General features: G+C 46.7%; 1 protein-coding gene across 1 annotated transcript in view; it reads right to left on the bottom strand.

The window, feature by feature from the left end:
- LOC118507149 (ras-related and estrogen-regulated growth inhibitor-like) overlaps nucleotides 1–18,798 on the bottom strand; it is a 41,880-nt gene extending 23,082 nt beyond the window's left edge. Inside the window, exon 1 of the mRNA XM_036045186.1 lies at nucleotides 17,975–18,798. The gene's annotated coding sequence lies outside the window, so the exon portion shown is untranslated. The remainder of the gene's footprint in view (nucleotides 1–17,974) is intronic.
- Between the last annotated feature and the right edge of the window lie 5,784 nt (nucleotides 18,799–24,582).

Genomic DNA, 24,582 nt, shown 5'->3' with positions numbered 1-24,582 from the left:
TTGGGTGAATTGTTTCGTTACTCGCCCAGGACCTTACCCGGCCCGGACGTTGAGTAAACACATTATCCGGGATGGCCGACATGCGCGAGGGGTACAATGTGTGTGTGTGCGATAAAAACAATGAGCGTCACAGTGAATTATGGTTTGGTCTGGGAATGATGCATTAATGGGTTGCAATTGGAACCATGAAGCAAAATGGAAAGTATGGCAGTGGTGGGTTCTGTTGTGAAGAACCCAAACAAAATGTGCATTTATTATCCTACTTTTGTGGTGAATAATATTGGTGCGTTTGTGTGACTTTAACTGTGTAAAAAAGCACAGTTTTAGTTCGCTGCAGGACTTTGCTCGTCACAACAAACAGCAAATAACGCATTCATTCTGCTAATCCCTGTAGCTTCCCGCCGTTGTAATCCACGCGACCGTTAAGAGCATTATGTGTAGATCAACAAACAAACAAACACTACACCACACACGTCCACCGCAGAAACATATGTTTACCAACGCTCTTATGAGGTTGTCAACGGCTAGAAATCCCATTTAAATGCAAATATATCCCATGCGGCGTGAGCAATGCGTTGAATCGGTCTGCATGCCCGGGCCCGGACCCTAGGCAAAGAGATAACATTTCCATCCAACCGATTTCGATGGATGAAGCTTTTCAACGCCTTCGTACGATCCATTCGGTCGAATGATTTTGATACTGTTTTACCTACCTAATAAATAACAAAATTATTGTTCACACCGTGACACCGACAGGACCAAGGCACTCGAACCGGTCCGATTGTCCGCCGGTACTGCTACCAATGTGGGGAAAAATAAAAAGCAACCAAAACGCTCCTAATCCTCTGCACGCGGCACGCCGAGATATTATTTACGTGCCACTACCGGTATCCTACCGGCAAAATCGGCCGGTGAAAGTAGTTCACACGATTAGAGCGGCATTTGGGCAGGAGACAAGGGAAAGAAAGAAATAAAATCGTATGTTAACAACAAATGATATATAGAAATAAAAAAATAAACCCCAGCGTATGCAGCATTATGAACCGAAACTCCCGTTAGGGAAACGGGGTCCACCAAGAAATCGCGTGGTACGCCGGAAAGGTTAATCTTGCAAAAATAAAGGATTTATGGAACCGTGTACGAACGGAGCATAGGAATCGAAAATGATAATAATCCCGGGGCACACCACACTATCCGGGGTAAAGCCAACAAAAACCCTTCGGCTCGCCCAAGTTGGCCAGCTCGCTCGTATGCGGTAGCCCACATCGCACTCTGTGGGGTCCACACGCATCAACTCGAGCCGGTAAAGAACCGTAAATAAACTGGCAATAAAAGTTACCCAGGTTGGACCCCAGCTCCAGGGTCCACGGACCAGTGTGTGTGTGTGAATTGAGGCATCAACGTGTCATCCGAGGGGGACCCCACAGCGACCCGTATCGAATCCGGCATTCTTGCAATCAATTTTGCAAATATTTCAAAATTATCCGTCGGTTTATTTTCGTCCATTGCCGCGCAACCATGTCGGACGATGTTTTGCCTTAATGGTTACATTTTATGCGCACGCCCGCTTGCGAAAGATGCGCATTTGGGGTATCAAATTGTGGCGATAAATATTGGAAAAGGACCCAACTCCACGAACTCCCCCAAGTGCTCGCCCACGGGTGGCTCGTGCTCGCTGCGCATACCGCGAAAGTGATTGCGCAGGTTTCGGTGGGCCGGAATTCCTGAGCGGTCGCAGGAAATGAAGCGAGTCCGCGGGTGTGTGTGTGTAAGCATTAACGGTGCGAAAAGTAAGATTAATCATTGATATGATTACAATTTTTAGCCGTCCCCGGACTGGCGCCATTAGCGTCATGGGCGCCGAAGAGCAATTCCGCGTGCTGTGCGGCGTGTAATGCATCCAGCCATTTGCACGCTGGTTGCGGCATTCCTGGCGCGTGTAGTCATGGCAGGTTTCTGGTGCCTGGCCGCCGACTGCCCGGCCCCACCGTATGTATCGCTCCGGAATCTGGACACCGTTTTTTGGAACGCGTCAATTAGATGTTTCCACGAGGGTACAACAATGTGTTAAGTGTGGTTAATCGTAGCGTTTTATTTATTTTGGGATGGGAAATGGGAAGTTATTAAAAAATTCCAATTAGACAATTTATTTTATAAATTATTTAAATGGACGAGTACCCTAATAAAGATTATTATATAAAATGCTTAACAAGTACAACACGATACCCATTTGAATATCTTGGTGCAGTTGATCTCTGCTTCACTTTTCCTATAAAAAAAACTATTATCACTCCTGTAAGCACCAATCACTCCAGGGATTAATCATAACCATGGTTACACTCTAGACCCAACCAAACATTTTGCCAACGGTGTTCGAACCTCCAACCAACAAGAGACAAATGAAAAACGGTGCAAGCAAAGTTACGCTTAACACTACACACTTTCCATTACCTAAACGGCTTTTGGCCGACTGTCAAAGTGGATCATACAAATGCAATTCAATTAACCTCGCTCGGTGGAACCTCGCACGTTCGCGGAAGAAACGGCTCCAACACGCTGTTGTAGTGGACCGCGTACAAGACCACGAGCGGGGAAAACTATCACTAGAAATATTACCTGTTGCCAGCTGCAATCACTTATCTGGAGTGCATTATTTTACTAACGAGAGACCAAGGAAATTGCTACCTCGAGTGGGTGATCGGCAAATGGGTCGGTTTAATGCAAACGATTTGGAGTGCATCGATGTCATTATGGGCGGGATAAGCGGACGAAAATCTTAGCAATGATCAGGAAAAATGGTTTAAAAATAGTTTTTTTTTATATAAGAAGGAAGATAAGATAAACCCTAGGGATTAGAACTCTCCGATCTAGACACGATCGTACCTTGAAATGAGTCAGACATGACAATCGATCGATGCCACCTATGGAGAATGATCGAAGGTTGACCGAATCATAGCCTTAAAACGGTACGCTTAAAGCCATTACAGCCAGTGACAAATTGAAAATCTTTTCCATCCCCATCGTCAAGAACTTTGAATGGCTGTCCCAAGTCACCCAAGCACGCGGGAGGTCCACGTGCAATTGCAACAGCAAAATGGCTCCCTGATAGCTTTTCCTTTGTCTTTGCTCCACCACCATTACCGTCAACAGTGGGGTGATTAATAAAACTAACAAACTGTTTACACATGTTTGCCGCAACCATGTTAGACGCTTGGACCGTTTTGTTACCCGTTGAAAGGCGGCTGCCACAGGGGCAAACTGATCGTCCGTCTGTCGTCCGCTGGCTAAACGCTCCGTTGCTGGGTTGGGCACCGTGTAAGGGACAAAACGCGAGCTTTTTTTGAACGCGACAGCTTTCTTCACTGCCCCCCTTTTCACTGTCATCGATGGGTGGGTGTGCATATCGGCTTGATTGCAGGGGTGAATTGATTTAAAGACCCGACCTGATTGCCGGCCCCTAGTCATCAGCTCGGGCGACGGCGACGGTCTCGGAGCATTTTTACCATGTCGAACGAACGCACGGACGAAGGGAGCCACCGCATGCATCGTGTGGTTAGCAGTGGTTGCTGGGCAACTTGCCGAGTCTTTAGTCCCGGCGTCGAACGCCGCCTGTTTGCCGGCAGGAGCAAAGTGCAGCCCGCCAGTGCAGTTATTAATTGCCCTCATGAAAGTCGATAATTTAATTTGATTAAAAGGTAGGAGCACCATGCGATCAGTTCAGTGCTGGTGATTGCATTTGGAGGAAAATCACACAGGCACCCATAAAGGGTGGGTGTGTTGACGGTTTCTTACGGTCACCGATGATGATGAGTGGTTCCCCGCTCATCACTGATGAGTCTAAAACACGCTGGTTGACCAATTTTCTCCGTCCCAGCAGCAATTATCAAGCGAACCGTCGTTCCGATCCCATCCCCTCGAGGCGTTTGCCATGATTTACGTTGGCCGAAATTTGATTAATTCGAAACAGGAAGCTGCATGAACGTAAAAGTGTTGGACCAGCCGAAAACAGCACTGCCGCTGGTGCAAGTTGTCCCTTTGGGAAATGGTCAAAACGGTTGACAAATGAACCCGGTTGGTAATTATTATCACATTACGAGTGCAGCTGCATTGTACACAAGCTCGGCTTGGTATTGTTAGGTTATCTTTTGAGCGCGTATAAAGGGTGAAATTTCAATGTAATACACTCGTGCTGAGGATGGCACAGTAAGGAAATTAATTCTTGGAAGAACTAAGGCACACATCCACTCTCAAGTAATGAGCAGAAAAAAGTGAACGATACCATTAATCTTACTCGTTTAAATAGCCTTTGAACCCACTTAGTGAATGCTCGTGATGGAAGAGAAAGAATATTTGTAATTCAAAAAATACACTGCTTACAGTTTTTATAGCGCCACCATTGTTTTTTTTTGTTTTCTGGATTATAAACTGTTCTACGTACCTACGCGTCATGATGTTGCTCGATTAACCAGAAGAAGAATTTTATGTTCCTTAACGTTGAAAAGTTTCGAGTTATTAATGTCAACTCCGACTTTCGGGATGATTCGCAGCTATAATTGAAGACAGAACATACTTCCATCCTTTTTGTAAACTAAGCTTATTTCTATAAATTATAAATGGCTTCTTTAAATCGATCTCCTATCCATTTTTTAAGGAAATCTGTTCATATGTTAATCTAGTTTAAGAGTTAACAAATGACCCATTTGTTTACGATTTATGCTCATTTATTAATTATTACTTAAATGATTTTTCAAAGGCATTAAGTTGAAGGATTTTAAGAAATAATATATGATTAAAGGTTTTATCCGCGGACTCTTTAATTTTTAGCCAATTTTTTGTCTTGGTCTATAGTGATAGGTCAAAATTTATCTATTACGTCGTTAAGTATTTCTAATTAAAATGTTCTATCTATATTTTACCTTTTCTCCTTAATTTTATAGAATTATTTGTGATTTTTTTCAAAATTTGGAAATGGGGGATGCTTGTCAGACTATTCAACTTTTTGTTTAATAAGTTTTATTGTCTTAAGGCAAATTACCTAAGAACATTTTTAATTGTTATACTTTCTTAATTTTTATTGCTTATTTCTTAACAATAATTTAAGCTTAACAATTTTTAATAATAATAATGATAATAATAATAATAGTAATAATAATCAAAATTCTTAATCGTTAGTATCCGCTTGTTTAAAATTCACTCTCAGTTCGATAAGTGCAGCAACCAAGGTACACAATTTTCGCAAACTTATCTGACTTATCTCACATGAAGCGCTAGAAGCTTCCCGCAGTTTACGTTACACTTTCAATTAGTGTGATTCCCCAACACCTGTACAGTTCCAGTTCGGGTTCGGGTTCGGGACCATCATTACATTTCTCTCACTCACTCAGTATCTTCTACCGTTCCAGGCCATGGTACGCGCTTTATATTTGCGCTTGTCATAATTTTGTGTTTAATTACCGTGCCGACCGTACACAACCCCACCGTGGAAACCTGGACCATTCGAGATTGGTCCGGTAAACGGGTTTTGCCAGCAACAAAAATCGGCAAACATCGCGGAAATGAAGGAACGGTTCGTTTGCAGCGCCGAGTGCAAAAGCGCCAAACGGCACCGTGCGTCCTCGCCGAGTGCATAAAACAACGTTGTCGAGTGCTCTCGGAGGTGGCGCGATGTAATAGGATACGCTTCTTAGCGCTAATATGTCAACAGACGAGTAGACAAATCTCCGTCGCAGAGTTTATCTCCGCACAACAGCCATCTCCCCAGTGTGAGTAGGAGCCGTGGCTGGGAATACATGGCCCTGTGCCCTGATTGCAACCACCGGCCACCGGCAGAATATCGACCACAAATGTCAACCGGTGGCTGGCCAAAGCTTTTGGTGTGTTTGGTTGGCTTTCGGCAGTGATGCTGTCTTATTATCTGTGCTGTTTGTATTGAGAAATTGTTACACTTTGCTGAGGCTGTTGTAGTTCGGTCGGTTTCCTGCAAAGTGTCTGTCCTTTTTCCCCGGTACGTAAGACCCACTTTTGAAACCGATCGCATCAGCATAAATGACACTAATTGCGATTGACACATTCGATCGGGCTGGCGTGTGAGAATAAGCCAACCTTAGCCAGCGGTTGCCGAACGATCGATTGTACGTTGTGTGTGGTACGAAAAGTTGTTGGATCGCATATGTTTATTGTTATGTTTGCTGTTGAAAAGCGTCTGTTTTTGCTCGTTAAAAAAGGTCATTTAAAAAGAAAACGTAAATGTTTTCCTGCTTCCAGCCAGCTTTTGTTGGTTGAATGTTTAACTATAAATTTTAAATTTGTTTGCCTTCAGTTTGTTTAACTTGTTGAGGGTGTGAGAACATCATAAAAGAGCACAAAGAACTCTCTTTAGAAGCAGAAAAAATGCCATAAATGCTAAAGAATTGTTTAAAAATTATGTCAATGTTGCTCCAAAAACTTGTTACTATTATACATCCCATCCTTGAACTCTCTTGTTCGATTTGCTTTTGACTCATATTCTGCCAGTGTCTTAGAAGAACGTACACTCCCAAGAACGTCGTCTTGAAACTCATGCCATCCAACTTGAAAAGGCTTCTGAGACGTCCCGACCAGCCGACCAGTGAAACCGTACCCCAAGGTTAGGACAATCGGTTGATGAATCATCCCCGATGCGTCTCATGGGCTCCGGAAAGGCTTCCCTTCGCCAGCTCGAGCCAGCTCAGCACCAGCTGCCACAAACACCACCAGACACCGGCAGATGTAGGTCGGCAGATGTTCTTGCCATCCAATTAAACGTCTGGAACGAGACGAAGAACCTCAGAAAGCCTCCAAAAAACCTACATTCTAATCACGGCCCATGCTGATTGGAACGGGTTCTTTCCTTTCTCATCCCTTTCGTTTCGTTAGTTTTTTGTGTATCCAGCTCGGGGCTGACACTCGACAACGAAATTTGAAAACAAAACCATACCAAGCGTCCCGCTTTTTTTGGTTTCTGGCTCACCGCCTCTGTTCGGATTGTTGTACACCTTAACTGCAAACGATTTTATTATTAGTTAGCTTTATTGTTTGTGCACGAACGCCGTGCCATGGCGGCCCGTGCTGCTGCCGCCCGACATGCAAATGCAGTTTACCCATATCGCCTTACGCTGCAGTACACCACCTGGTGTGGTATGGGCACCATACGTGGGGGGAAAAAAACCATTCGCGCTGAACCACGACCACGCTCTGGCCCGTTTCGGGAAGCATCAAAGCGAAACCACCATCCTCTCCCGACCCGAAAACACTAAGCGCCACTCGGCGTGATTCTTTTAATGGCATTAATTAATTTTAATCCATTTTATTTCTTGATTTCCTACTAGCCGGCCATGCTGGGCCGGCTTTCAAGATGCCGTGTGAGAGTGTTTGTGTGCGCGATCGGGATTAGAAAGGGGGTTAGGATTTTGGCGCTCAAGAAAGCTGGCCGCTATCTGAAAAAAAAGACGCTAATGTGAGGGGGTTCTTTTTCACGAGACCTTTTCTATGCAAGCCACACGCCAAACAGGGTATCAGAGGCACATTGGGTGTTTAGTGGGATAAATTTTGAAAAAAAATAGATCGTGTTAAAGTTAAACTTTAAATATAAGAAAAATTGACAGATTCCTAAATAATATAAAATATAAGTCAAACCTCTGAAGTTCCTTTGGACAGTCTAATTTTTCCGTGATAGAAATCATATTTCGTATAAGCCTCAAAATCAGACTCACTCAGGGCTTTTGTAGCTTGTCTGTATCAATTTGTAAATCGAAGTTTATCATAACACGATAAGAACACTTAGGAATTCAACCATCCGTAATAAACGATAGTTTTATCCAGCCATTCCTTCCCAAATACCCACTGTGAGACACAATGGTTTCGGCGCCCAATCAACCACCGAAAGCCAAACAGAGGCATTGGCCACAGCTTCAGCGAACACCCAGGACACCAATCGAACCCCCATTTTTGTTATAATGAAAACAAACAAGCACACCAACCAACCATAGCCATCCCACACTGGCATCAGAAATCCAATCTCCCGGTCAAACAAATGGCTTGACGGGTTCCCCGCCAACTCCCCGAGCAGAAGATACAAAATGGGTTTTCGGCTGTTAGATCGGCAGCAGCACGGTTTGCACCTTCCACAGTGGTACAGTTGACCATGCAGACGTGTGCCCGCAGCAGCGTAAGCCCGCCGTGACGCCAGGACGGCAGGAACGGTTTTTTTTTGTTGTTGTTGTGGTGATGAAATGATAAATAAGCAGGGTGGGGGAAACCGACGCCAAACAAACGCCAGTAGCGGGTTAATTTAATTTATTAAAATTTAATGCAATATTCATGTGTAAAATTATCGCGTTAATAGGTGCACGAATGCGGTTCCGCGGTGGTGCCAGAGCCGTGCCCGTTTCGCTGCATCTTTCCGATTATCACGAGCGGGCTGTTTTCATGCTCACAGTTTTCACCGGCACGGTGGACATTCGTGCCATTCAACGATTGCATTGTGGACCGCGCATGGTTCACCTCAACCTATCCCGTATCCATCACTTTAAAATGGGAAAAATTTTAATGATCGTAATATGCATTTTTTGTTGTTGCTGCTCTTTCTCACATCCCATTCGTTGTGGTTCGGGTTTTTCGCACCGTGTGTCCCTTCCTTTTTGTTTTCGTTAATCGGCATTCGACGCTCGCTTCGTGTACACCAAAAATTGATTCCTGCGGTTGGCGTGCTCTGTCACCTCCGGTCCATGTTTTAACGCCCCAACCGGCACAAGGGGTCGTGAAGGATTTATTGCAGCCCGCGCTCGTTCTGCCCCCTGGCCTGACAAATTACATCAGTTTTGATAATCATTTCAGCCCTTGATTGTAAGTGGTGTGCTAACAAGCGCGTCGCTGTAATCAGGCCGGCAGGAAATTGACCACGGACGGGTTCGAACGAGTTGCAAATGGTTTTGGTTGTTTGTTGGATGTTTTGATATCATTCCTAGCAGGAGTAGCATCAAGTAGTTTGAGTCACACAATCAGCTTTGCCGAGAGCTCGGTGTTTATTCTCATGCCCGTCAAAAGGCGGGAGGCGCCAACGTTCGCCTGACGTTCTTAGCATGACAGCACGGACACGGTGAAGAATGGTGGCCGCTTCCGGGACAATTTAATCTTCCGTCGTTCATGCTCTCGAGCGAAGCCCGGTCGGGTTCGTTGTCGCTTATAATGACAGGTGAGGTTCCCGTAGCGAAACGGGGGAATGCTGCATGCCAAGGATGGTCGAAAGAACGTCATTTTGGGGTGCTTAAATTATTATGCAAAATTGGTACGATCCGGTGATGGTGGTGTTGGTGACGGTGCCTTCCTGCATGCAGTATGAGGCGCATCTTTGGCAAAGTGCAAACTTTGATCGCCCGAGGGTGATGCACGAATTTGGCCCGCTTGGTTGTCGTCTCAACGTGTTGTGGTATTATGTTTCAGGCCTCCAGTTTCGTTTTCCGTCCGATATTAGCACTATGGTATTGTAAGGCGGAAAAAGCTCTGCCCAAGGGTGCGTTGATCGTTACAGCATTTTTATCCAAAAACAGAATTTTCAGCTTTGTTCATGTTTTTGTCGAGAATAATGAGCAGAAAACCGACATTGCAACACCATCGAATCAGTTGTCCCATTGCGTGTCGTGGGTCTTTTGTTATTGACCGCAACAACAACCAAAAAACAAGAATCTACCAGCCATAAGCTATTGCGCAAACGCGTGAGCGATAAGAGCAATAAAAAAATCGATTGAGCTTTCTTCCCGCTTTTTTTTTGCCCACCATTCCCACCGGCGATAATTTGCGTAATCTGAACCCTAAGCCTGGGATCGTTGTGTTTGGCGAGTGTTGCGTTGCGCCTTTTTTTTAATGTGCTTTCCATTCCGTACCTCCAATGCTCTGGTACGCCTGCGACCCGTCCGGGACGATGGTTCCGACGACCCGCCAGCTAGGGATAAGCCTTTCACCGTTGAACCGATCGCCGGACACGCCGAAGCCCCCGAGTGTCTCGAGTGTGTGGTAAAGTGGCAACTCTACCAGTGTACGATCCCGTGATGCCCATCCTCCCTGACGACGACGACGGATGCGTCTTTCTGTGCGAATGTGGCGAACGGGCAAGTGTTTGCCGAAGCGACTAGCCAGCCGGCTAGGAGCGTTTGATTAATTCGTGCCGTTCCTCTCCTCCCCCCTCCGTCTTGCCGGTGTGGCGTGATTATCTAATTCACATTTTAACACCTTCTGTCTTCTTGTCTTGTTTAAAGTGAAACATTAGTCCCGAACGAGCCGAACGAGCGAGCGCAGGTCGCGCTGGATGGACCGTTCGACACCAAGCGTGACAGACTCGCGTACATGCGCCATCGACACACGACGCCGTACGGTCAAGGCGTGCTGCCAAGCGAGAGAAGGGTGCTGCCTACGAGCTAAAAAGGTGGTGGCTTCTTATGGTTATGCTGGGCGGTTGAACAGCGGGATTGATGATGGACAAGAATCTTGAGCGTAAGTAATGTGTTTTGTTTGAAATCTTTTGCTCAAAATTAGACACAAGCTTTGTCTTGGTCGTGCGGTGCCGATTCTCATGACATGAGTAGCCAATCCGACCCTGACGCAGCCAAAGTTACTGTAGAAACGAGATATCATAGATACAGCTCATTGGGCATATCTTTGACTCCTCCAGAATCATTCCACTCATACAGAACCTAGAGTCCTCTGGAGCTTATCTCGAGCTATGAGAAGATCGGACTGAGCCCATGTCTAAGAAGTAAAGTTAAGTGCTTGGACTTTTCTTTTTGACTTAACCCCATTCATTATGCCGGCCAAATAATGGCTTAACAGACTTATTAGTTTCACGTACTTGGATAGTAAGTCCTCTCTACAGGGGACGGCTCGAATGCGATTTGAACCGGGTTACTTGGACTATAAATGTTCTTTTCCGTCTGCGCTTTCTTAACTTCTTGTTGCAAAATTCATTTTGCTTTGATGATATTTTTTAAACAAATCCTTTAGACTTAGATTTTCAGGATAATACAAAGCCTAGAACGATCGATGACTATTCTTATTGGAATGTTTATAATGTTTTGAGTAGTGAAAGTATTCCAGATACAACATTTAATGCAAATTTGATACAAAATATGTGTCCTCAAGTTGGAAAATATGATCCCACCATGCTTTCTCACCAACTTGTTCACACGTCCGCCATTCACACATTCCGTGTGGACGATGTTCGCGCATCAGCACAACCACCACGCAGCGACCTGTCTAATTTCTTGTCGTTCGCACATTTTGACGATGCGCGCTAACTGCCTCACTAGCGCGATGGCGGCGTGATGCACTTCTGCCTTGAGCGACGGCCAAACGATGACGTTGCGTGCCGCCGTCCAGTGAAGCTGTGCTTATCTACATCGTTGTACGGCGCGTACTCGAACATACATTTGCATGACGATAAAGCATCATCATCATCGTCGAGTATCGCCGGCTTACCACCCCGCGTTCTTGCTTATTCTTGCCCGGTGTTGATGCATCGTTCAGTAAAGCGCCTTCGGCTTACCGTAGCGAATCGTCTATCTTCGATCGCAGCGGCTGGCCACACAGCCGTGCAGCAGACAGAAAGAACTCAGCCGTGGAAGCGAGAGTGCATCTTAGGCATTGCGGGAAAGTCGCACCGTCGGTTGATAGTTCGAAAGTTCACCGCAATGGAGTGGTGTGTGCCGTGTGCTGGCACTTGGGCCTCCGCATGACAGGTCAAATCTGTGCTTGTCACGCAGGTGATGAATAGAATCCATTCACCCGGGTGCCGAGAAGATCAAAGCGATTCTTGCCCGACGCCCTGTGCAACGGTTGGGCCTAGACCACAGCGAAGCTAACGGGCACGTGCGTAAGGCCACACGGGTCTGCGAGCCGTGCATTGGCCCGGGGGGTGAAATCACACCAACCCTACCAACCCGGCTTCGGTTCACATAGAGCCTCATTTACATTTATTTTCTGGATGAATGACATTCGATTAGTGGCGCGAGAGCGATTGTGCTGCTGAGCTCAATGGAACTACACTTCCTTCCAATCCGAATTGCAATTGGAATTTCTGTATTAGGGCGCTATTCAATGTTGATCGAGGCCCGGGCTGGAAGGTGCGTTCAGAGAAATTAAATACATCTAGAGCACGTCTCAGACATTGTATGTTTAGATAGTTTGTATGCAAAAGGAGATTTTTTTCAATGTAATCTCTATATATTGATTTGCCTATATTTGAGGTTGAAATTTCATATTCGTTTTTCTTCCAACCGTTATAACACAAGTCTTCCTTCGGTTTTACCAAGCGATACTAAAGTTGAAATATTGTTATGATAATTTCAACGTTACACAAACAATTTCAAGAGTCACTACAACCTCCTACGGTAACAAACGGGGAAAATTATTGCAACGCTTTCTCCCATCCGGTTCAATGTCCTTAACGAAGGGTCAGCTTCTTTCACACGCAATGATTGATGATGGCAAAGGGTCACACACATTTGCAACCGGCCCTGTCCACCCCGGTTCGGTCTGATATCCTGGTGGGATGATATATCATAACTGTGCCTTTCGTTCTCCTCCCAATATCCGCAAACGCACCTAGGGACCTGGACATGGAAGCTACCAAAATCACGGCAGGATATCAAAACATTAATCACCGTGCTGTTTAACATGTGAGTTTGACAAAGCGTTTGACCAAAACCACTTGTACCCGGGGTACGGGAGAAGGATTCGTTGCACCGGTTCGAGGATCGAGGATTGGACAGGATGACAGCAAGAACAAGAAAAAGAAACCCCCACCGAGTGCATCACGACGGACAGCGGCAGCAGGTCGGAAAACCTTCTCCGAGATCGTTGCCCTGCCCTGTGGTACGGAGCACCGTCGAATGTCGCCGTGATTTGCGCACCTACAACTTTCCAACACGGCATGAAGCCTGTGCCGGTGGCCCCATAGACGAATGCGTCCGGTTTTTGCGAGCTGCACAGCGAAACGGGGAACTATTATTCCCTTTCTAGGGTTCGCGGAATGTCACGACCGTTCGGCACATAGTTCGGACCGGTAAAACACTAATGGAGGCTCGTTTTGGGGGCGCAGCTGATTGTGTACCCCTATTTCCCACCTTTCCGACCAAGCTTCAAGAAGGCACGACCGTCCGCAAGAACGTCTCAGAACGCGCGTCGTCGTGGACAAGAACACCGTTCTCCGGGTTCGCTGTTTGACGTTTTGAGGTTAGAGCCACATTCGAAACGCCGCGAAACTCTCGCCCAACAATGGACGGGTCCCGAGGTACTGGGCGAGGCAGATCACCGGCGGGAAACAAATCTAAACGACACGAAAGCATGTGTCGTTGCCGCTGCTATCGAATCCAATTTTCTCATGCTCGCTAGGCAATCGTTTTCCACCGGTTGAAAATCCCACCCACCTATATTCGCACACACACACAGGCAACCCAGGAAGGGAAATACAGCGGAATGTCGCCGTCCGTGTGGATTTAACGGCGAGAACGGAAAACCAAAACGTTCTAACAGTCTAAGCGTCCGCTCCCTTTCTGTTGATTTATGTAGCACGATTTACAAACCGACCGTTCACGGATCCGCACCGTTTCGCCGGGTGCGACACCGGTGTTAGGGCCGTCCCGCCTGCTCTCAAGACGCTACGGGTTTTTAGATATTTCGTTTTTTTTTCGGTTCTCATCTCGAAGGGCCACGGAAGAATTTGCCTTTCGCCTCCCAGGCATTGAGGTTTGTAGAGGTGGTGGATCGCAGCGACACCCGGCGACCTTAACGTGTCACGGTGAACGTGTAATGGGGCCTGAATTACATCGAAGATTATGTTTTGTACCTTGCGTCGATTCGGGGGATGAGTTAATTTTCCCCGGGATTGTGATCCCGTTGTCCGTTTTGTTTACTTTGCTTTCTGAGGGATTGTTTTTTTTTTCGTTGTTGGTGTTGTTTCCACCTTCTTCACCGTGGTGGATGCCATCAATCCGCCTTAGTACGCCACCGAGTCGAGTCGAGTACCGTTGCTGTAATCGCGCTCGGAAGCTACAGATTAGTGTCGGCTTAGCTGTACGTACAGCGATTGAGAGAGGATCGAGATCTTCGTTTTCCCATTGCTTAAGCGCTTCGGAAGCCAACAGAAGATATCGTCATTTGGTGGTGGTTTAAAAATCAATTCCGAATTATTTAATGCCTCCCGAAAGCCACAAACGGGGAAAATCGTTTTAACCGTTGTTTATGTGGCGTTGAAGAGAAAAGAATGTATTTGCAGCGCGTCTGATAGAGCTGTTGCTCAGCTGGCACGAACGCGACCGAATTTATATTTTACAATCACTGAGCTCAATTCGTCACATCATTCAAGATTCCTGAAGCGGAGGCGAGCAAGTTCAAAGTAAAGCAGTGCATTTTCACGCCCAACTACACACACACACCGGGACTTGGGCAATTATTATCGACACATTACACGGCACGGAACTCCGTCCACGGACGGTCATTTGGCTGCAGTTTTTTTTTTTTTTTGATTCGCTCCTCAACTCAACTGCCAAAGCCACTGATTCCATTTGGCACGTTTGAAGTTTGCCACGGAATGCGGCAAAAACCCGTCCAAGGTTGCCCTCGGGCCCCCGTACCATTCGGCCAACCTTTCGCCATGTGCGATCGTGCACGGTTTCAGGAACTTAATGGATGCTCCGTGACTCCGTGGTCGGACGGATGGTGCGCTGGATGGTACGGCAGCTAACCGTATCCGTTACCGATCTCCCGGCGTCCATTACGTCGTTTCTAATTTGCGTTTGTCTACCTCGGGTGAGCGTGTGGCTTTCGGATTATTCGGATCGCTCGGATGATCGCCGGTTTCGGGGCAGGTTTTTTTTTCTTCTTGAGCTTCTTCCCATTTTTTGTTTGAAGCGTTATCTTTCGCTGTGGGCGATCGACAGAGAAATGAGTTGAGTTCGTGAGCAATGAAGAAGCGTTTGTTCTGTTGGATTAGTATTAAGGGGAAGTAAAATTAATACTCTTATTAATGCAAGCTATGGATGTTTTAACTACAGCAACAGTTTAAGAAACATCTTTAAGCTATCATCTTGACCGAATCCGTTTATGCTTAGGAAGTTTGGTGAGCAGTCCGTCCTACTGGAAGATATATTTTTCCCTTCCCGTTTTCGTTTGGTTATTTTTCACGGCTGGAATCAGATACCGTCCGTCTCCGTCCGGGCAGACGTTCGGAAAGACGCCCATCTTTTTCCAGCTTTGTGCACAATGAACCAGCCGCCAGCATTTCCATCCAGCTGAGCACCTCCGATTCGACTCTCCGGCCACTGTGCACGCTCCGACTGCACAATTTGCGAGTCGATTGTGACGCTTCTTCCGGTAAGATGGTTTTGCGCATCTTGCCAGTACCGAACGTTTCGTGTGCGAAAGCGAAATTGATCGAGTTATCTGATGAGTCATCTTTCACCGGACGGCCCTCGGCCTCGGAAACCAGCTCGCGGTGGCCAGGAGCTTTCATTTTACTTTTGTTTTGCTTCGTTTAGCTAAATTGAAAGTCCACCTCCATCAATCCCGGCAGCTAGCCGTACCAGTGGAATGATCGGCCGGATGGAGGAGTTTTGTTTTTAAAGGCCTTTCACAGATCGTTTTGCGTTTGCAGTGGCCTGCGCTTGTGATGCAGCTGTGAGTTCGATTAAGATGGATTATCTTGAGCGATAGAGAGATTGCTGTCTGGTGCACGATCAGAAGCTGTCTAAATGGTGAAATCAGAGAATGGACAAGCCCCCGTGATCGTTTATGAGATTTAGATCGTTTTTCCGTTGATGATCTTTTTGATCGAGTTTTTAAAAAGATTGTTAAGTATCCGCTTTCCAAGTTCTTAAAAGAAAATCACACCTTCAAAATACCTTTCCGAAGCTCAAGTTGATAGCGCCAAACACCCAAAGGTCATCAAGATAGAAGTATCTTTTACGGAAGAAAGCAATTTCCCTGAACAATGCGCTATAAATCGTTAACGTGTTTGAATCCTGCACAGAGCATGGTGGATGGATAGTGTGCGTTGGAGATTAAAAAATTAAACCTCAGGCCCATCATTACATCCCTTGGAGCCCAAGTCAAGAAAACCATATTTACCGGCCCAGAGTTTACAACTCACATTAACCGCTAACAGACGAATTGCATGTGTAGCCACCATAGATTACGGTCCCTTCATTCGTGGCCCCTCTAGGTCTTGCTGGAACAGCAATAAAATGATGCTTTGTCGTCTCACCCAATAGAGCCGTTAGGGAAATTTGCATTTCCCACGCCATGCGTACGCAAGCATCTACCACGCGATGTGAGAAGTTGCCATTTCACTGCGAATGAACCTCGTCCACCAAGGGTTTGCACAAACACGGTCAGATGACTTACTCTGAACCCTGGCTCTTCGTGGTGGGCAAATCGGGATTTGGTAAAACCTCCCGGCTGCGGCCAGTGCTGTCAGCTAACAATGTTAATGCCCAAGTACATTACTTCCTTCCCAACGCTTAAATCATCATGAACCGTCCGGGACCACCAACTACTCTCAGCCGGGTGGAGAGCTCATATGATGATGAAATGTAATTTACAATTACACCCGCGATCGCCGCACATGTTGAAGGCATTTTGTCTGTACTTTGTCACATGATCTTTGATCTCGTTTCACCGGTAGGGTGAAAGTGTACCGGGCAACAGTACTGGGCGAAGTGTACACTTTAATGTCTGGCAGCGAAAGCTTCATCAGTTCCTGCTCACCTCCTTTTTTTTCGCTCGACCCGATGCTCGCAGCCACTACTGTAACCGGCGGGCAATAAAATGTCATAACAGCGCACAACCAGTGTCGTTACATCGGCATTACACCGACATGCAAAAACCATGGTACACGCACCACGAACGGTGACGGGCGCAGTGAGAAGGCAAACAGAGAGCGAGAAAGAAATTAAAGGGAAAAGTTACTGTGAGGGCGTCAATGGATTGCTTCACCGATGGGTCGATTGATGATGGTGGGTCGTTCTAAGGTTCCTTTCACTTCACCACGAAGTTCGTTCGCCCTCGGTGAAATGAAAACATTTTTCAGCAAGACTACCCCCGGCCGGGCTACCGAATGTGATGGATGTGATCTTTGGTTTCAGACCGCGGTATTCGGTCATAGGGAGACTCGTAGGCTCCGTATAGCAGAGTGGGTGCAAAAATACAGCTGTCTTATGATGGAGGGATTAGTTGGAAGTAATGATTCGAATAATTGAGTTGGAGCAATAGAAATTTAATGTCAAGAGGACTTTAAAAGTGCAGTGGGAAATGTTCCCTGAAGAAATGTAGACAATTCAGTAGATCCTTTAAATCGCCTATTTTAGAAATTTCTCAAGTACGTTGATTATCTTATACTGAATATTAACATATTAACAAAGGATTGAAAAGACGCATTTATCATTCATTACAATCCGCAATCGATTTCAAACAGTCCCTATTCAACGATCAAGGTTGGCATTTCGTTGGTTCCGTTCGTTCAAAGTTAAAGCGTTTGACCCACACATGTTCTTGTACACCCGTCACGACAAACGTTTGCCTGGGATTGCAAACAGCCCTGGACAGCCGGTCGACCGATTTTACAGCACCGAAGCATTCCAACCATTTCCTCGACGGAGTTCCTCTACACGAGCCATGGCTTGCACGTGCAGATTATCTGAGATCTTAATCATTTAAACGCGCTCAGCGCTTAACAACCCCAGCCCAGCACCAGCCCAGGACACCGAGTTCCGATCTGATCCCAAACACTAAACACTGCAAAGGTCACGCTACCGCTACCCATCGGACCACTGCACCTGATCAGCATGTAAGCCCCTTCCACGCTTTTAGCCGACCGACCGCAGCCAACGTCCGGTTGTCTTTACAGATGAATGAAATTGTTTCTGGTTGAGGGACCAGACCCTACCACTTAATGCACCCGTGAACTTACCACCACCGCCCAGGGGAAAACCGCTGTGATCGACGTCGTCGTCTTTTAGCCAGTCATCGGTACACTTTCGCCTTGCAGTATCCGCATCGGTTCACCCCTTTTGCCGATAACCGTCAACGGACGGTGAAGTGTCCGAGTTTCTAACACGTGTTTGTTGGGGACCCGCGTTGCACTGCTGGTCCATCGGCGTTGTTCAGTTTCCTTTTCGGGACCGTTCTTCAACACCTACGCGAACGGAATGGATGCTGCCCGCACTTGAACTGGTTACCGGCTTTGAGAATGGCTCTTTGTTTCCATTCGGTCGCCCGGATTTCGATTTAAACTTTCATATTCACGACTGCATCGACTGGGCTGGGAAGTCCAGTGCGGGTGGCAGAGTCGGATGGAGCAAGGTATGTGCAAAAAAAAAACGGAGTCTGCGTGTTCAAGGCGTGATCGTGACTCGGGGGGACCCCGAACTTGACTGTCCAGACGATGAAAGTCCAACGGCGAGTTCAGCGAACGCTGCACGCGCGTGCGAATGCAAACCCGAAGACGAACCCTGCCGAACGGCGTGCTCTCTAACCTCCCGGCCCAAAAGGAACCGGGTCTAAAGCGTGGCCTGTCCTGCCAGCTCTAATACTGCACCGATCCGGTCCGCACAGCAAAACGCACAGTGAACAGTGATCACTTTTGTGTCCACCACCGCCTGGCTGGCTGGCTGGTTCGTCGGTGTCGACCAATGCCGACACTAACCACGCCGATTTGCTGATTCGAGCGATCAATACACCACGAAGCACGTGAAAGGAAGCGGAACAACCGAAGCACAAACAAATCGACGACAACTCTCCAACGACTAGGCGAAAGCCAAGCAGCAACCCCTAACTGAGACGCGCACTGATCGCAACCGAAACGTCGACTGAACGGAGGCTTACCGGCTGCTCGGGCTAGCTGTGTGAAGCCATTTCATCGCATTCGCTGGATAAAATCTTTCCATCTCCGTCACCAGACGGATGGCCGTGAGCCATGAGCTAACGCCCGATCGTAGCAGAGCGAGATCGCTGCACTTCGCACTGCAGCTCGGAACAGCATCCTTCCAGGGACACGAGGTAGAACATCTACGACCACCCGATCAGGTCTTGTTCCTGGCCGCTCCACAACAAAAACCCAGCAGCAATACACAGAGACATACCGATCAGCTGCGCCACGGGCGAGAGAAAAGGATCAACGAGATCGATTAATTCAAGCCAAACGGCACAACTCCGGCAACGTGCCGCATAATGTGGCAGCAAATGTACAATTATGCTCCCGATGGTGTGTGTGTGTGTGTGTGAGCGGGCCCACTCTAATCATACCCACATCGAACACTACTGAAGGAGCAGTGGGATTGGAACCCGGTATACATGTTATTACCAAAAATATATGCAAGCGCGAGAAGTAAAACCTTCCCGGTGCTTGCCGCATTACCCCCGGAGGCCATATTCGAAGTGCGAAAAGCAATTATCGATTGGCAATGAGTTATGTGCGATTATTACAGCGCGGTACTGATACACCGCAGTTGCTGCCGATGCTCGATCTGTGCCCGCTTGGATTAGACGTAATCGTTTGCTTTATTTAAGAGCTGTGAAATTGGGGCCTCGGTCGTTCCGTTCGACGGTGGAACATTGCGCGTTGCGTTTTTATTTTTCAAATGTAGGTAAACAGCATATGTGTGAAATAATTGTGTCTTTCACGCGTAGTTCGAGGGTTTGGTGTATTTTTAACCTCACAAAATTGCAATGTGCTTATGTTGCTTTCAGTCCACAAGATAGGTAGCATTAAAAGGATATTTATTTTCTTTACTAAATATATACAGAGTTCGATCAAGGGCAAGAGTTTTTTTCTTGACGTTGGAGAGTTTGAATAAAACAAATTGGTTGCTTTTTTGTATTGTTGTACTTGTACCGACTAAGAAGGTTAGAAATAGATAGAGGAAGCCTCCTTAGCCGTGTTTGAGGGGAAGATGCTCAGAAGGATTTTTGGCTTCTTATGCATAGAAGGACCATGGAGGAGCCATTACAATGACGAGCTCTACGAGCTGTACGATGATCTCACCATCGTGCAGCGAATTAGACTTCCCTGGTTAAGGTAGGTAGTCACGTCATGAGAATGACACCGAACGACCCAGCCCGTCAAATCTATCTTGGCAGTCTACACGGACAGAGGAGGCGTTGTAGTGCCAAATTGAGCTGGAGTGATGGCGTCCGCCAGAACGGCTAGGATAATAGTATGGTAGACTACGGCCTTAGATCATGCGCGGTATTCCGGATTGTTGCGAAGTAGTTGTAGCACCTGATAAGCAAAAAAGGAGGTAAGTATTTTCAGAGGAACTGTTTGAATTTTAAGAACGTATTGAATATGTTTGAAATTTTATGAACGATATGAACTACCTCCAGTTCTCCAGTCAGTTACTTTAAGCGAAAATCTATAACATTTATATTCAATTCCACCAATTCTCCGTTTTGGAGTTAATGAACTGCTCTATTATTTGAGTTTGATTAGAAGCTAGACGATTAATTTAAACTAACATTAGACATGAAAAATTGAACCTGTTACTATAAAGCTTTTCATGGAGGTGAGAATCTAGCATTACTCTTCTAAATTGCCTATAATTTCCCTTCCAGCGACATGTATGCCCCTAACATTGCTATATCACATTACCATAAACTAACAAAACTGACTCATCGACAGATAGAACAGTAACAGAACTACGGGCGGCTTACCGTTGCCTCACCGTTGCTTCTGGCCCCGCAGGAAAAGGAAGCATTAGGTAATCGATATGGAACCGTAATTACCTGCCAATAAAACTGCTTCTCCTGTTCGTTGGCGGCAAACCACAGCCGCAACTGGTATGTTCGAAGCAAAGCTGATCGAATGATCAGTCGCGATCAGTTGTTCTCGGTGATGGCGGATAGCACATGTAAGGAAGAGCCAAATAAAATAAATATCCCCATCCCTCACCGACTCACGCGCACTCCTCTGCTGCGAGTTTGCCTCCCGAGCTTTGCCACGACAAGTCGGACGTCATCCGACGAGTCAAACGTTGATCGGAATTATCGGCGTGCAATGCGATCGCAACCCGTCCGTGCGTATGCACGTGTAATTGTCCATGACCACCACAGAGCGAACGATGTCAAGCATCCTTGTGCCCGAAGCAGCACGGAAACTTGATCCACCTGATTCTTGCTCAAGCTGCAACCCGGCGTACAAGGTGCATCGGTGGTAATGTCTGCGCTTTGTACCGAACGCCTCCTCGGCACGGCCGACCAGGTAGACAGCGTTCGCGGTGAGCCGCACTATCGCAACACCGTGTCAGACGTGCTGGCACTTCTCGGTGCTCGTACCTTCCTTGAAGCATCCGTGCGTTCTCAGCGCTAACGAATTGAGCAAACGTTGTCGTCTTCTCAACCGAGCAGCAGCAGCAGCTAGGCAGCCCACCGTAGCGTATGTTGCATCTGCCAGCTATTAGGCACAAAATAGGTACAATAAATAGAAACAATAGTCGGGATGGTTGGCTGGACGAGAGTTCTTGCGCCGTGCGCGGCAGATAACGGCGTTCGCAGAATCGACCTTTGCCGGATATTTTTCTAACAAATTGCTGACATTGAATCGCAACACGGCCGATTCCCCCCGTCGCCCGGTGCAGCATGCCCAGACGACCGTCCGGTGGTAACTTGTAATTTGCTGTCCCTCCGTTTTTGTACCGGGCCCGGCCGAAGGGCCGACCGGGGGAGGGCAAAAACATTTTTAGCGCAGATGTATCGTTTTATTTTAGTTTATTCCACCCATAAACGGGGTGGTTAGGGCCGATTACTCATGGCCCCGGTCGATGAAGGAAGCAGAAACATTCGGGGCTTGTTTGCTGGCACGAACGTGCTCTCTGTGTTCTGTGTTTTCTGCGGAACGTGCGTTCTAAGCCCTCCTCACGCCACACGTTTGGTGCACGATCGTTTGGCAACAGTAAACGGTGATCGTCCTAATGTTCCAACCGACTGGCAATCGTTATGTTTTGGTAAATGCGTTATTTTTATTGCACAGGTAGGTGTCTTCGGTCGTTCATGACTTCCAGCTAACCCTTGTTGCGGCATGTTCCGGAGCGAGAGAGAGAGAGAGAGTGTGTGAAGGATCATGCGCGGATCGTTCTCAATGGCACACGGCTGTACGTACCGTGAGAAGAGTGTTTGTGCTAACAATTTGTATGCTTTTTTTGTGTGGAAAATTTCCCCCCTGGGGAGATTGCACCATCTGAACATGATGCAGCTGAAGCTGATGGCGCTGTCTTTAGGTCATTAGTGTGTGCCGTCCCCGAAAATGGAGCGAGCAACTGAAGTTATGCAGTCCGATGATGGAAGAATTGTTTCACATTGTTTCCCCTTGTGCGGTGCTTTAATACCTGGAATTTGATGTTACATTAGGCCTTCGGCTGGGATATTGCACTGGCGAACAGGATACATGAAACATGTTATTAACATGCATGCTAATCTAATTCTTCAAGAAATACGGACTAGCGTCACAATATGTTTTGGTTCTGATTTTTCTTGGAATATAATTAACAAACCTTTTTTTTCTGACTAACTAACACCTGATGACAGAACGGAATTCTGCCTCAGAGATATCCATTAATCATTCAAAGGAGAGGACTGACACAATTTGATAAAATTGCTTTTAAATACTAATTAAAATTGAATCAGTTTTATGATTTTATTAGGCTTCAGGAATATATTCCATCGAATTTGACTTCGGATAGTAATGAAAGTCCTGGACTTGGTGCCCCATCATTCTGCATCTTTGAGCTAGAGATTGGAATAGCTACCCCTAAGGAAAGCAGGTCAAAGACAGGATGGAAATTGAGACCTGAGCAGCAAGCAGGCTATCAGAGGAAGGAACTTTAAGACTACTGTTAGTCCTCCATTGGACAGATAACTCTTGATGTCCACTCTGTCTGTCATACTAAGTTTCTGAAGAGAGTGCTATTATGATGTTCCTGAAGGAGGTAACTGAAGTTGCTACCTTTTTTTGGTTAATTCCATGCTGAGGTTAATCCAATCTGTGGTCGACATCTCGTGCCATTATATCATTTGAGATGAAAGACCATCCGAAGAGAAACCTGAAGATGGCCTGAACAGTGGAACCTAGACACAAAGCTCACCCTGATCGCGCCTCACAGAAGTCACAGAAATCCAGAAATCGGTAGGCCAACACCTTTCGAGGTTGCAGTGCGTAGATAGAAGAAGAAACTTTAAACAATCCATAAGTTTGTGGTTAACACTATGAGAAAATTAATTTACGAAGCTCATGAAAATCTTGCCAAGAGAAGATGTTAATATCCATGCTTTCATCCTTCATGGCTGTGAGTCCTCCAAACTTTTAAAGATCCCTCTGATTTCCAAGCTTTATTTTACATTATAAAATAGTTATTGCTTTCTTCTTTCATGGATTAGTTGTTTCTTTATTCTAAAAGTATAAAATAGATTGCTGTGAAATAAGATACAGCAACATTTGAGAATAGGTTAGAGTCAACAGCAGTCGTTCCCACGCTCGCATTTCAAAAACAAACTCTTCTCCGTCCGGATGTATCGCGTAATCGTTTATCCAGCTAACGCGAATGCTTCCTCTTCCAGCGCAATCATCATCAAACAGTTCATCATAACCGCCTTTGCCCCACTGCACGGTAACGGTAACACAGCTCGGTCCGTTGGGCGAGTTGCCGAAACTCACCCCCACCCCCCAGGCAAAGTGTTCATCATGCCGCTTCACAATCACTTTCGCGGCTATGGCCACGAGCTTAGGGTGTGTGATCTTCGCACCCTGCCTGCTTCATTGCTCGGCACACTCGCGCTCGATGTCATTGCTTGCTGGCCGCGTGATGCTGTCACAAACGGCACACCATAATTGCAACGATTTCAGATTCGATTCACTCCGAACTACCGGCATCACATAATCATTCCCAAGCCCCTACGCGATCCCGGGGACGGCTTTTCGGGGTGAAGTGTGTTTTCTTACTGTACGTCTCATATTCCGTCTCTCTAAACTTTGCGATCGAATTCGATCGACAGCAGTGCGGACGGGACATTGTTCCGGGCGTGGGTCCTCCAATGGATTACGTTTAGTTTTACCGGGTGCTATTTTTGTTTTGGTTTTTGGTTTTCTGTCATCGTCAGCACGAGCCTACAACCATCGGTGCACTGGCTCGTTTCGATCGAGGTTTTTGATTCCTTCTGCCTGAACTGGACACTTGCCCGCAAGTTTTGATTCCAATGTGCCCGTTTTACGATCACCATCTCTCCCTTATGCTTTGATTGACTCCAAACCAGAGGTGTTATGCTTGTTTTTGTACCACTCCAACCAACTCAGGCCGTACCGATCTCCAAACCACCGATGGTGTCCATCGGTACGGGGAACACGAATTGGCAACACCTTTTGGCCGGGCTCGATCATCGATGCACGTACAATAGCTCGGCACACAAAGCAAAAGAAAAAAAAATCACAAATTAGAAGCTGTGCTGATTTGTTATGGCTGCCCGCGCGATTTGCCAACGTGGGACGACATCTTCGGCACGCTGTGCATGCATGATTTATGAGCCACGAGC

The sequence above is a fragment of the Anopheles stephensi genome, chromosome 2, assembly GCF_013141755.1.
Source record: "Anopheles stephensi strain Indian chromosome 2, UCI_ANSTEP_V1.0, whole genome shotgun sequence".
NCBI lineage: Eukaryota > Metazoa > Arthropoda > Insecta > Diptera > Culicidae > Anopheles > Anopheles stephensi.
The sequence above is the reverse complement of the archived record's forward strand: the minus strand, read 5'-3'. Positions and strand labels throughout refer to the sequence as shown.